Genomic DNA, 11,737 nt, shown 5'->3' with positions numbered 1-11,737 from the left:
AGAAGCCACTGTAATGAGAAGCCCGTGCACCGCAGCGAAGAGTAGCCCCCACTCGCCGCAACTAGAGAAAGTCATGCACAGCAACAAAGAACCAAAGTAGCCAAAAGTAAATAAATAAAATTTAAAAAGAAGAGGAGGGGCTTCCCTGGTGGCGCAGTGGTTGAGAGTCCGCCTGCCGATGCAGCGGACACGGGTTCGTGCCCCGGTCCGGGAGGATCCCGCATGCCGCGGAGGGGCTGGGCCCGTGAGCCATGGCCGCTGAGCCTGCGCGTCCGGAGCCTGTGCTCCGCAACGGGAGAGGCCACAACATTTAGAGGCCCACGTACCCAAAAAAAAAAAAAAAAGAAGAAGAGGAGCAGGTTAGAATATGACCCCAATTCAGTTGTCTAAGTTTAGTGTATGTCATAGCAGCAGTAATAAGTGTAGGCTATTCGTAATAAGACTTAAGATAAGTCCACGCTGGGTCTCGCCAGGTTAGAACTTCTAATTTGGGAAGTCTTATTAATCAAGCTTATGAAGTTCTAACTCTCCATGGGCCTCGAGGATAAGGTTTTGTAGAGTCTAGAAGAGATTCTGCTTGTTTTTAAATTCCTAAATCTTCTGTAGAGGTTAAATGTATAAAGCATGTTTTTCCAGAGAACTGGCCAATAGGCTTCTTAGGAGCCAAGATTCATCCATTTGAAAAAGACACAATGATACGAGACTGCCCCGTGGGCTACTTTTTTACTTGCACATGATACTTTCCTCTCCCTGAACCTTAAGAAAATATAAAGATCTTAAATGACATTAGAGATCCTATTGGCTAGCATACATTTAGAAATATTTGCTCTTTCTACTGGTGTTTTAATACTAGGATAGCAATTTTATTTCTCCTTGCCAGCAGTAGGTCCTGACCTGAGACAGAAAGACCAAAAGGACAGAATTAGTCTAACAAATAAGTTAGTGATTATTTTGGCTAATGTGGTCAAAGAGGGGAGAATTACAAACTTCTTTGTTTGAAAATCTAACTTAGATATAGAAAAGACTTGACCATGAGCTGCCCTTGAAGGTAAAATTTTCACTAAACTTTTTCCCTCCTGCGTGCTACCCTTTGGAGGTTGCTAAGAAATCGATCACCAGCCTACAAACTGCTGCCTTTCTTAGTTTTTCCTAGTTGCCTCAAAATTTATCTGGCCAGCAGGGAACAGCAGAAACCGGAGATGAGTCCAGTGACACAGCTAAGGGCCTTATTGCTGACTAGAATTGATAGATACAGATGTAAGTTTTCATTATGACAGGTCAGGGTATCAAAGAATGGTAGGCATAAATCTTCACCATTCTTGGTAAAACTAGAATCATATGTTCTACAGTTTATGATAGAGGGAAAAGTTCCACTGGATCTTATAGACCAGAACTTACTCCCAGATTTGCACTGTTGTACAACAGTGGAGCTTAACTTTGGGGGGACATGGATCCCTTTGAGAATATCATGAGAACTTTGTGCCCCTTTCAGAAAAAGACCTATTCTCATGCATGGAATATTGATATCCTTGGATTCCTCTCCCTTCTCTCCACACATATCATCAAGGAACCATGAGCTCCAGGTAACAGATAGCCCTAAAATTCTTGCTAATTCATGACAACAACTACCAAAAGGTAGTAAAACAGAGTGTGACCTGATTCCCCTTCAACATTCTGACCCAAGAAAGAACAAGTGGTTCTCTTAACAACTCAGTCTTAGCTGTAAAAGATCAAAGACTTAATGAAGGCTAGGGAATCTGAAAACAAAAATAAATTATAACCTTATATAAGCGGATTTACCAGGCCTGTCTGCCTTCCAAAGATACTGGTTCAATTACCTCAGCTCTGCAAAGACCAAACTAAAGGGATCCTCAAAGAAAAAAGAGAATCAGGGACTTCCCTGGTGGTCCAGTGGTTAAGACTCCACGCTTCCAGTGCAGGGGCGTGGGTTCGCTCCCTGGTCAGGGAACTAAGATCCCACATGCTGCATGGTGAGGTCCCCCCAAATAAATTAATTAATAATAAAATAAAACAAAATAAAGTGATGTTTAAAAAAGAGAGAGAATCAGAATTATAAGCTTTTGAGGGTCAGAAAAGGAAATGTCCTGCTTTTTGTTACCTTCTGGAGCTCTACAAATATGGTTCCTGATAGGCTTTCATATAACCTCACAACCAAAATGGAGCTGGTTGTTTAAAATGTGCAAAATTTTTATTCTTTCTAAATCAACAGTTGCAAAGACAGGCCATGCACTCAGAGAAGAGGTGAATACAGGCTGGCAGATAAAAATGCCTGAGTGTAACTGTAACAGGGAGCCCCCTTATTTTAAGATGACTTGGCAAAATCTGCCATGGTATTTCTAGCACTCGGAGGACTTATTTGAGGTAGTTTCTGAGAGATCTATGGGCAGATTGGGGAAATCTATCTTTTTGCATTCAATGGGTATCTATATCTTGGTCCCCTTGAAGGACAGCAGAGAGCATAGGAAAAGGAGGTGGCTTTCCTCAGAAAGAGCGAAAGAACTGTGATGTGAATGAGTACACAAAGTAATGGGTATTGAGCACTCAGACACCAAAACGTGAAGGCAGCGTATCTAGAAAGGGGATTTAGGAATCCCTTGATTTATCTGATCCTTTTTCACCTACTTTCAGTTGTAACAGAGCCCAAGATGCCATGAGAGGGTGGGTTACTTACAACAGAAATAAGTGTGCTGAGGGACCTAGGAACCCATAATCAAGGGAAAATTGAGATGAGATGGCAAATAATAAAGCCATTTTTGTATAGAAATTAGCTTCATCTGTTTCAGTATTCTTTGGACCTGGGAAAGAGTACAATAGAATTGAGTACTAAAGAAAGAGTACTAAAGAATTCCTAGATCAATTAGCAGGTATGCATGAATTGAAGCAATCTGAATGGGGCCACCTGAGGGATCCCTGGATGTATAGGGAAGCATACTGTTCATAGCCACTTAAGGTGACTTAATTCATTTAATGAAAACCAGTACTAAAAACCAAAACAAAACAGAAAACCAAAACAAAAAACTGATTACAAATGCAGGAGGTGTTCAAATAGTTGAGAGATGAGAGTGCTCCAGCCTGCAGGCACTCTCTGTGAAGAAAAGCCCAGGGCTGACAAAAGCACCAGGGAGCTAGCTCAAACGCGATGTGTCAAGGTGACAGGGGCTGAAGTTCATACTGTGAATTCTTTCAGAGAGACAGGCAAGCAGAAAATCATGCATTCTTTTGCTCAGTGTTAAGGCAGTCCTTCAATCCTTCATCTTTTCAGCTAGAAAGAAAACGTAAATAGAGAATCACAGACTTGGAAGGGCCCTTAGAGATGATGTAGCCAAGCTTGCATTTTACAGTTGAAGAAACTGAATGAGGCCGGAGGAGGTGGAGTGATTTGCCCAAGGTCACATACGTGGTTGGTTCGTGATAGATCTGGGATTTAAGCCTTTAAGTCACCTCTTCTACTCTAATATTCTTTACAAGACACTCTTATTTGATCTGTGCCACAAATTCATCTAACTACTGTAAACGTAAAAACTTGATAAGCGTAAGACAATGTATTATCATAGACAACCTTTACATAGATCCATCTGATCTCTTTAGCCTGTCAATGTCTATCGGGCCTAAGAACTAATAAAATCAATTAGTGATAATGCATGTGATTTGGGCACACCTATCTGCCATGTGCAAATCAGCCAGTTCACCTGCATATGACTTGTGCTACAAAATGGACATTTTAAAAGCTGTCCCAATAAAAGACTAACCATGGTAAAGATTATGAGTATATGTAGGATTTTAAGCATGGTTAGGATGTTGACTTATGATAATAAGTAAATTCTTAATACAGGATATTTTACCATGCTAATTTCCTCTTTGGGATTTATCCATAATAAGGAGAAAAAGACAAAGTCAACAGTCACTTACATTTCTTCTCACATGAAGGCAAATTTTGGCTTCTCGCGGCTCACAAAATATAGATCCCAAATATTTCATAAAACATTATGAACATATACACATGACTATATATAAAATAGATAACCAACAAGGACCTACTGTACAGCACTGGGAACTATACTCAATATTTTGTAATAACCTGTAAGGGAAAAGAATCTGAAAAAGAATATACATATGTATAACTGAATCACTTTGCTATACACCTAAAACTAACACAACATTGCAAATCAACTACACTTCAATAAAAAATAAATCAGTAAAAATAAAACTTAAAAAAAAACATGAAAAGAACACAGACTTTTAAAACTTTATAACAAGTGCTGCTAAAGTCACACTATAAGTAAGCGGGAGAAATTTTTTAAATCTTCACTTATGGAAATTTCAAAAACTAGAATTTATTTTTCTCTATCAGGGTACAATTTGGTTAGGAAGGAGGAAGGTGACTTCTTACTTTTGAGTAAGAAGTGATTTAACAGAAGGAAATCACTCCATAAGAGTAATCAGAAGCATTGTAAGCAAGGCAGAGTGGATCATTCCACAGAACAATGTGAAACCATACAACTAACTAACTACCACACATACACACAAACTGAAAAGTACTCAAATTTGACTAAGAGGTATAAAGAGCAAGAATAAAGGCTATTAGGACTTAGGGAGTTTATAAGGACTAATATTCAGAATATGAAGAACTATTGTCATACAGAACACAGCAGCAGGAACTTGGTGACGAAGCGGAATGAAACTAATGACTATTTCAATTACACTCTGCCTTTGGTTCTCGGTATGGTTAGTTACATGGAGAAGTGAGTGGAATATTCATGTAATTACAGATACAACAGTAAAGGCCAAATAAATGGTTTCACGTACTCATTCGCAGGGAAAGCAGCTACGAAGGTTTGGTTTTGTTGTTCCTCCCACTGTCTCTCCTGTACCTCTCAGATGACTACTGAGGATATCAGGACAGAGGGCTAGAGAGCCAGAAGAAGGAACATCTTCATCTCCCTGTGTGCACTGAGGGGCTATGCTACTGCTGAATGGCAAAAGTAGGTCATCAGAGAGCAATCTCACCTCCCACAAATTTATCTGCCTGATTTCTGCTGCCACACCTTCACTGAAACTGATTTTCTGAGGGTCACTGGTGACCATCCAATGATCATATTCGATAGGTTCCTTTTAATAGGCTCCTCCAAGTCATCTTTGATACCATTTGGTATCACTGACCTCCTACTTACTCCTGAGACTCTCTTGCCTTGGATGAAACTAAGGTGATTCTGCATCTTTGGCCAATCCCTCTCAGTTCTTTTACCAGAGACTCTTCCCCAGATCCCACCTGTGTAAAGCATGCCCCAAGCGTCTTTTTGCATCTCCTTGTACTTACTCTCTGGGCAATCTCATTGGTTCTCCTGTCACAAATTCACCACCAGCTCTCTCCATATAATTATACCTTATCTTTGTCTAGAAGCTTACACAATGTACATAGCCTTTAATATTCCCAACAACCTACTGTTCTTTATTTTACAGTGAAGGAAACTGAGAGACTCAGACAGGTGAAGTCACCTGCCCAGGGGCTCAAAGATAGAAAGTAGCCAGGTCTATAAATTTAATCCTAGCTCTTAAGTCCAGTGCTCTTTTCACCACACCATAAATGCAATGCCTCCAAACACTCCCAAATATATACGGTAATGTCCCATCTCCTTCACCAAGTCCCATACAAATAACACTTCACCCACTTATTAGAAAATGATACCTGAATATCCTCATGACTTGCCATATTCCCCAAATGCTTCCTCCTTTAACCTCAATTTTTTTAATTGAGATATAATTGACATATAATATTGTATTAGTTGCAGGTGTACAATACAATTAGATATTTATACATATTGCGAAATTATCACCACATATGTCTAGCTAACATCTGTCACCATAGTTACAATTTCTTTTCTCATGATGAGTATTTTTAAGACCTACTCCCTTAGTAACTTTCACATTTACAATACCATATTATTAACTATGGCCACCATGCTGTACGTTACATCCCCAAAACTTATTTATTTTATAGTTGCAAGTTTGTACTTTTCGACCGCCTTCAACCATCTTAGCTACTCCCTGCCTCTGGCAGCTGCCAATCTGTTCTCTATATCCATGAGCTCAGTTTTGGGGGGCTTTGTTTGTTTGTTTGTTTTTAGATTCCACACACAAGTAGATCAGACAGAATTTGTCTTTCTCTGTCTTATCCACTTAGCAAAATGCCTTCAAGTTTCATCCATGTTGTTGCAATTTCCTTCTTTTTAGGGCTGAAAAGTATTCCATTACATATATATGCACCACGTTTTCTTTACCCATTCATCTATCAATAGACATTCTATTTTTTATAATGCAATCAGTATATTCCTGGTCACGTGTACTTGAAAATATCTTTTAATGTCTCTATTTGCTAGCAATCAGTTGCTACATTCTAGAAATTGCACCTCTCAATATCTCTTATATCTCCCACCCAACCCTTTCAATTCACAATGCCTCTTTCTTTGTTCTGGTTCTTAGCTTTCCTAAAGGTCTACACTACTGTACTATTGTACTATTAACCTAATGTGTATTAATACACTAGTAATGTCCTTACCTCCTGTCTTTCCTCTAATTTTCTCCATGCTCTGCTTCTGAATTTTGGTGGCTCTGCACTGCCTTTAGAATAATGTTCATAGGCTCTAAGTCCCACATCATTCAGGCCCCAGTCTATAAAGAACTTTATCCACAGATTTCTTACTTATCTCATGCACTCTCCACTGAGCCACCCTGGACTATTTAGTGCTCATATATTTTCTGATGGTAGGTGCTCAAAAATTTTTTTGTTAAATTAAATCAAATCTGTTTGGAATGAATTAGTTTTATCTTGCTATTTGACAGTCAAGAGATTCAAAACCCCTTCCTTTTAAGTCTCCATTCCCATTAATTAGCAATCTTTTGGATGTGTCCTAGAGCCCTTTCCTTTCCAGCTCTTAGATGTCTGTATGTGCATATTTGCTTTCATTGCACAAATGAGTAACTCAAAAGTCTGTAGACATCTGCTGTTATACTTCAGCCAAGATACTATATGGTATATGCCAACCAAAATTTTTCAAATGATACAAAATTGGCGATATATTCATTTTCCATGAAAAAAATATCATAAATACCAAAAACTCATTGTAATAGCTGAGGCACAGAGAGTGACATTCCTAGCATAGTACAAGAAAAAAACAATCCATCAATATAATTCCAGTTTCCTCATTCCAGATCTTAGTATTTTCTTAAAAGACCACGAAGGGCTTCTTAATTCCTCTGCCGCTAAATCTTTTCACAGAAAGAGGTTTGATATTAGAAGTGGTCAAAGTCTGTGATGAATTGGAGAGGAAGAGATTCAGAAAGCAAAGAAATATGTTCTGGCAATCAATTACCCAAAGACATGAAAGCAGATTCCTGAAATTTTTGTGGAGGTACAAAATTAGACTTTAGGGTGTAAGGAAGGTAAAGGAACTATAAAAGAAACAAAATGAATGTTGAAAATTACTGAAGGTTAAAGAGCTGCCTCAGATTTCATCATTGATCCCGTAGAGAAACAACAAAATATCCTACAAAAGGTCACAATATGGCCCTTTTCTAACACCTTCTCTTTGCACTTCATCTCATACACCCTCTGCTGCAGCTGCCCTAACATCCCAGGAACCCCCAGAGGCAGCCTGCTTTCTTTCTGTTCCTGCTGCCTTTGAATGGCTCGAATCATCTGCCTGGAATTCCTTTTTGTTTGGTTGATTCTTTCCCTGATTACAGGAAAAATTATAAAGCCTTGGTCCAAGGAAGGACTACACATTTGAACAAAAGTAGTTACCCCCCAATTTGCCTCCCCTGAACCTGCAGCTGCAGATAATAGATAACAAGTGTCCCCATTCTCTAACAAGATGCGCCAGACACCTTATAGGACTTGCCTGTTAAAGAAAGTGAAACCGGTTAAGGTACCTTTGTCCAACATACACATCCAAGAAGGCTAGAGAATCACTGAGAAGAATAATCAGAGCAGATTTATTTGCAGTGATTTAGTTATTGACCTCGGAGGATGAGTCTAAGGCATTACCCATCCCCTGTTCTCCTCTGCCTCGAGGTAAGTGAAAGGAGGATCAGAAGCAGCACGGTGTATAGGGGATGGGATGGGGGGTAGGAGAGTCCTTGCCAGAGGGACTGAGCGCCCCAGGCTAGAGGTTTGGTGAGATGAGCGCATACAGCTCTGATCCTGCCTATCAGAGCTGAGGGACAATAAGTTCTTTGAAGCAAGTCACCGTTCCTGAGTTTGGCAGTACAGGGATGCAAATATTTCCTGCGGCCTAGGTAACATGGAAAATCACTGAGCTTGAGTCATCTTGAAAGCTTACTGCTGAAGAGGACACCCAACTGAAAAGATATCACTGACATAGAGAACAGACTGGTGGTTGCAAAGGGGGAGGGGTTGGGGGAGGGATGGAGTGTGAGGCTGGGGTTAGTAGATGTAAGCTTTTATACATAGACTGGATAAACAACAAGGTCCTACTGTATAGCACAGAGAACTATATTCAATATCCTACGAAAAGCCCCAATGGAAAAGAATATTAAAAAAAGAATATATGTATAACTGAATCTCTTTGCTGTACAGCAGAAATTAACACAACATTGTAAATCAAGTCTAATTCAATAAAAAATACTAAAACTGAAAAAAGTTTCTACAGGAAAGTATAAAAGTTAAAACTAAAAAATAGGTTTAAAAATCAAAAACAAGTAAATAAATAAAAGATGAGCCCATCAGAAAGGGTGATTTGAAGTTTCATGGGGCCTCGAGTACATATAATTTGGAGGGGGGTCTACTTTTACATATACAAAACTAGCCACAAAAGTAAAGCTTTATTTGGAATAAGAAAATACATAATGAAATATAAATTTTTAAAAGCTGAAAAATGCCTCAAACACCATAAATCCAGAAAATAATATTTTAATTAATTGTCTGACACTCTTCCACAATAGTTTTTTCCCTAAAAATATTGGCTGTATATTTTTGAAACCTGCTCCCTATGACAATAACAGAAGAATTGAAAGATCATTTAGTCTTTCCTCAGGTACAGCTGAATTAATTTTTAAAAATTGTTGATAGTTGAGAAAGTTTCTCTCCCTTATCTTACTTTGGTGATGTCATGTAAGTTTTTAGAATTGTTGTCAAATTGGGGAAACTCTGTGACCAGTTTCCTTCGTATCTGTAATATTTGGAAGAATTTTTCACACACTAGCTCTGAGCCTCCTAAGTTTCAAATCTAGTTTCTTTTCTATGACCCACATGCTTCCAAGGCCAGGTGCCATCGGACACTTAATGTTCCTAAGACTCTGTCCTTGCAACCTTGCTTATGACAGTGAGCGATTGGAATATTTCTAGAAGCCATTTCACACTGCGTAGCTAACAAAATCTTGTGACTTTTGAACCACACAAATACATCCCACTAAACCCTAACTAAATGAATCTCAAATCAACTTCCCCAAAGTTCCCGTAAGCCCTTCAAGTTCGCTAGCGATAAGGGGAAGTATTTCCGAGGGAAAATCAGAGTGAACACAGCTGCTTGTTTCAAAACAGCTTTACTCTTACACATTCTACAAAAGTACATGATCATGTGAGCACACTGCTAGGACCCTTCCCAAGGCCTTGATCGGAGCCTGTCCAAGTGAGGGGCTCTGAAGCTGAGGCATCATTAGCCTCTGGGTGAATCTGCTTCCGTATATGCTTATGGTGTGGGAACCCAGGAGTCAAAAGATGCCAGCTGGAGAACGCATACGCACATCAGGAAACTGTCAACTGTTAAGGCCCAGAGGCTTCCCCCAAATCCACCAAGTTATGCCCTGAAAGACCAGGGAGTGTCTGCAATGAGCGAGGGCATTAACAGTCAAGAAGCAAACTGCACCAGCCAAGTGAAAGGCATGTCTCGCCCTCTCTGCCACTCCCTCTCTTTCCCAACCTTGAAGCAGCCAGAAACAGCATCGTGAATGGAAGAGGAGGGGAGGGGAGGGCAAGGGATTGTGGGTGGGGTAGGCTGGGGAATTGAAAGGACAGGCAGGGCTGAGAGGAGGGTGAAGCAAGAGAGGCACCTTGGGGGCCAGACTGAAGGAGGAGCTCACCCCATTGCAAGCTCGGAGACCGTGCCCGCCCTGCCCCCTCTGCCCCCTCCAGCACCTAGGTCAGGCTTTAGCTGTGGTCAAGGGGAGAGAACTTGGAATTTTCACTCATAGCACATCGGAGTTTCTAATGAGGTTCTGAAAGTGACAAAACGCTGTGAAACCTTCCCAATTTAGGCAGAGAAACAGAGCAGATTTAGAGGACAATGGTGGAATTAAGCTATTTCCTGACTGTATCCTAATGAGCACTTCCTGTTCAACCAACTGCCTGTATTTCAAGAGAGAAGCAATTGCTCTTGCTGTAAACAGGATTAAGACCCAACTCCTCAACGTGGCATGCAGGAGCATCTATCTCATCCTCCCCCACCTCCTCTGGTCCAGTCGCCTCTGTCACCATTGTAATACAACTCATCAGGTCCTTTCAGCACTCTCTGCCTGAACCCCTGATACTCCCCCTGCCTTGAATACCCTTCCCCTCTTCCTCTCTTATCTCCTTTTCTACCTTTAGGGCCAGATGAGATGCCATCTCCTCAGGAAAACTTTGCTTTACAGTCTCAGACCAAATAAGTAGTTCCTTCCTCTGAGCTCCGCTGCACTCTTTGAGGCCCTTGTGAGGGCACGTCACACACTGAAGTATCTTTTATCTGTTTCTAGTTCTGACTTCCCCCCTGTAATACCCTTCCAAGTAGAGAGTGTGACTTAGTCAAGCTTATACTACAGTGTCTTTAATACATACCCTGACACATATGGTTTGTTTCAATAAATGTTAGTTACATGAAGGAATGCCTTCCCTTTTTGGTCCCATGTAAAAGAACTGCACAACACGGCTGCTAATTCTGTGCGAGGAGGCTCCCCTTTGCTTAGTGAATGCATTCACCTATTTATTATTACCGCTTAAGTATGCTTGAGCCATCCATCCCCAAAGATGTCATAATCAACGGTGAAGCCTGAAAGAAACTCTTCCATTTGTGATTATTACATCAAGTGAGTAATTTCAGTTTAGAAAATTTCCTAATTAGGCACAGATAACAAGCAATCCTCTCAGTTGAAATGCTCAATGTTAACCACCATTACCAAAGGGCTTTGGAGATTTTATGAGGGAAAAAAATGCTCTTAGATTCAAAGATTTCAGACTCCCAGCAAGTAACTAAGTTATTGACTACACACAACTTTCCCGAAGTCAATCTTCCTGAAAGTGTTTTTCCTTTCCTTCCTTCTGCAACACAGCCAACTCCTCTGAGGTATCAAATCTTCATTTTAACTAATAACCCAATTTACTTTTAATCAAAGTATCACAATTGGACAAACTGAGAAGGCATTCTCTAAGATTTGCTTGAGGTGGAGATGGAGGCTGTTAAAGATATTCTGATTGCTATACAATTCCATTGATTTCAATCCCTTGATATCTCCTATCTCCCTTGAATCCTAAACATTTAAGTTCATCCTGAGTGTTAGAAAACCTCTGCCTTAATCAAGTTTCTGAATGAATTAACTATAAGCAAGATGGACTCGTCATTCCTTGTATGAATTTGTCTTAAGAACAGGGCAATGTTCACAAGAAACATGTTTTAACAGCATACCAGACCAGAATAGCATTATAGATTCTCTTTCTCAGAGTTTT

Source organism: Lipotes vexillifer, unplaced genomic scaffold (genome assembly GCF_000442215.2).
Source record: "Lipotes vexillifer unplaced genomic scaffold, Lipotes_vexillifer_v1.1 scaffold644, whole genome shotgun sequence".
In the NCBI taxonomy this organism is placed as follows: domain Eukaryota; kingdom Metazoa; phylum Chordata; class Mammalia; order Artiodactyla; family Lipotidae; genus Lipotes; species Lipotes vexillifer.
This window is presented reverse-complemented; position numbering follows the sequence as displayed.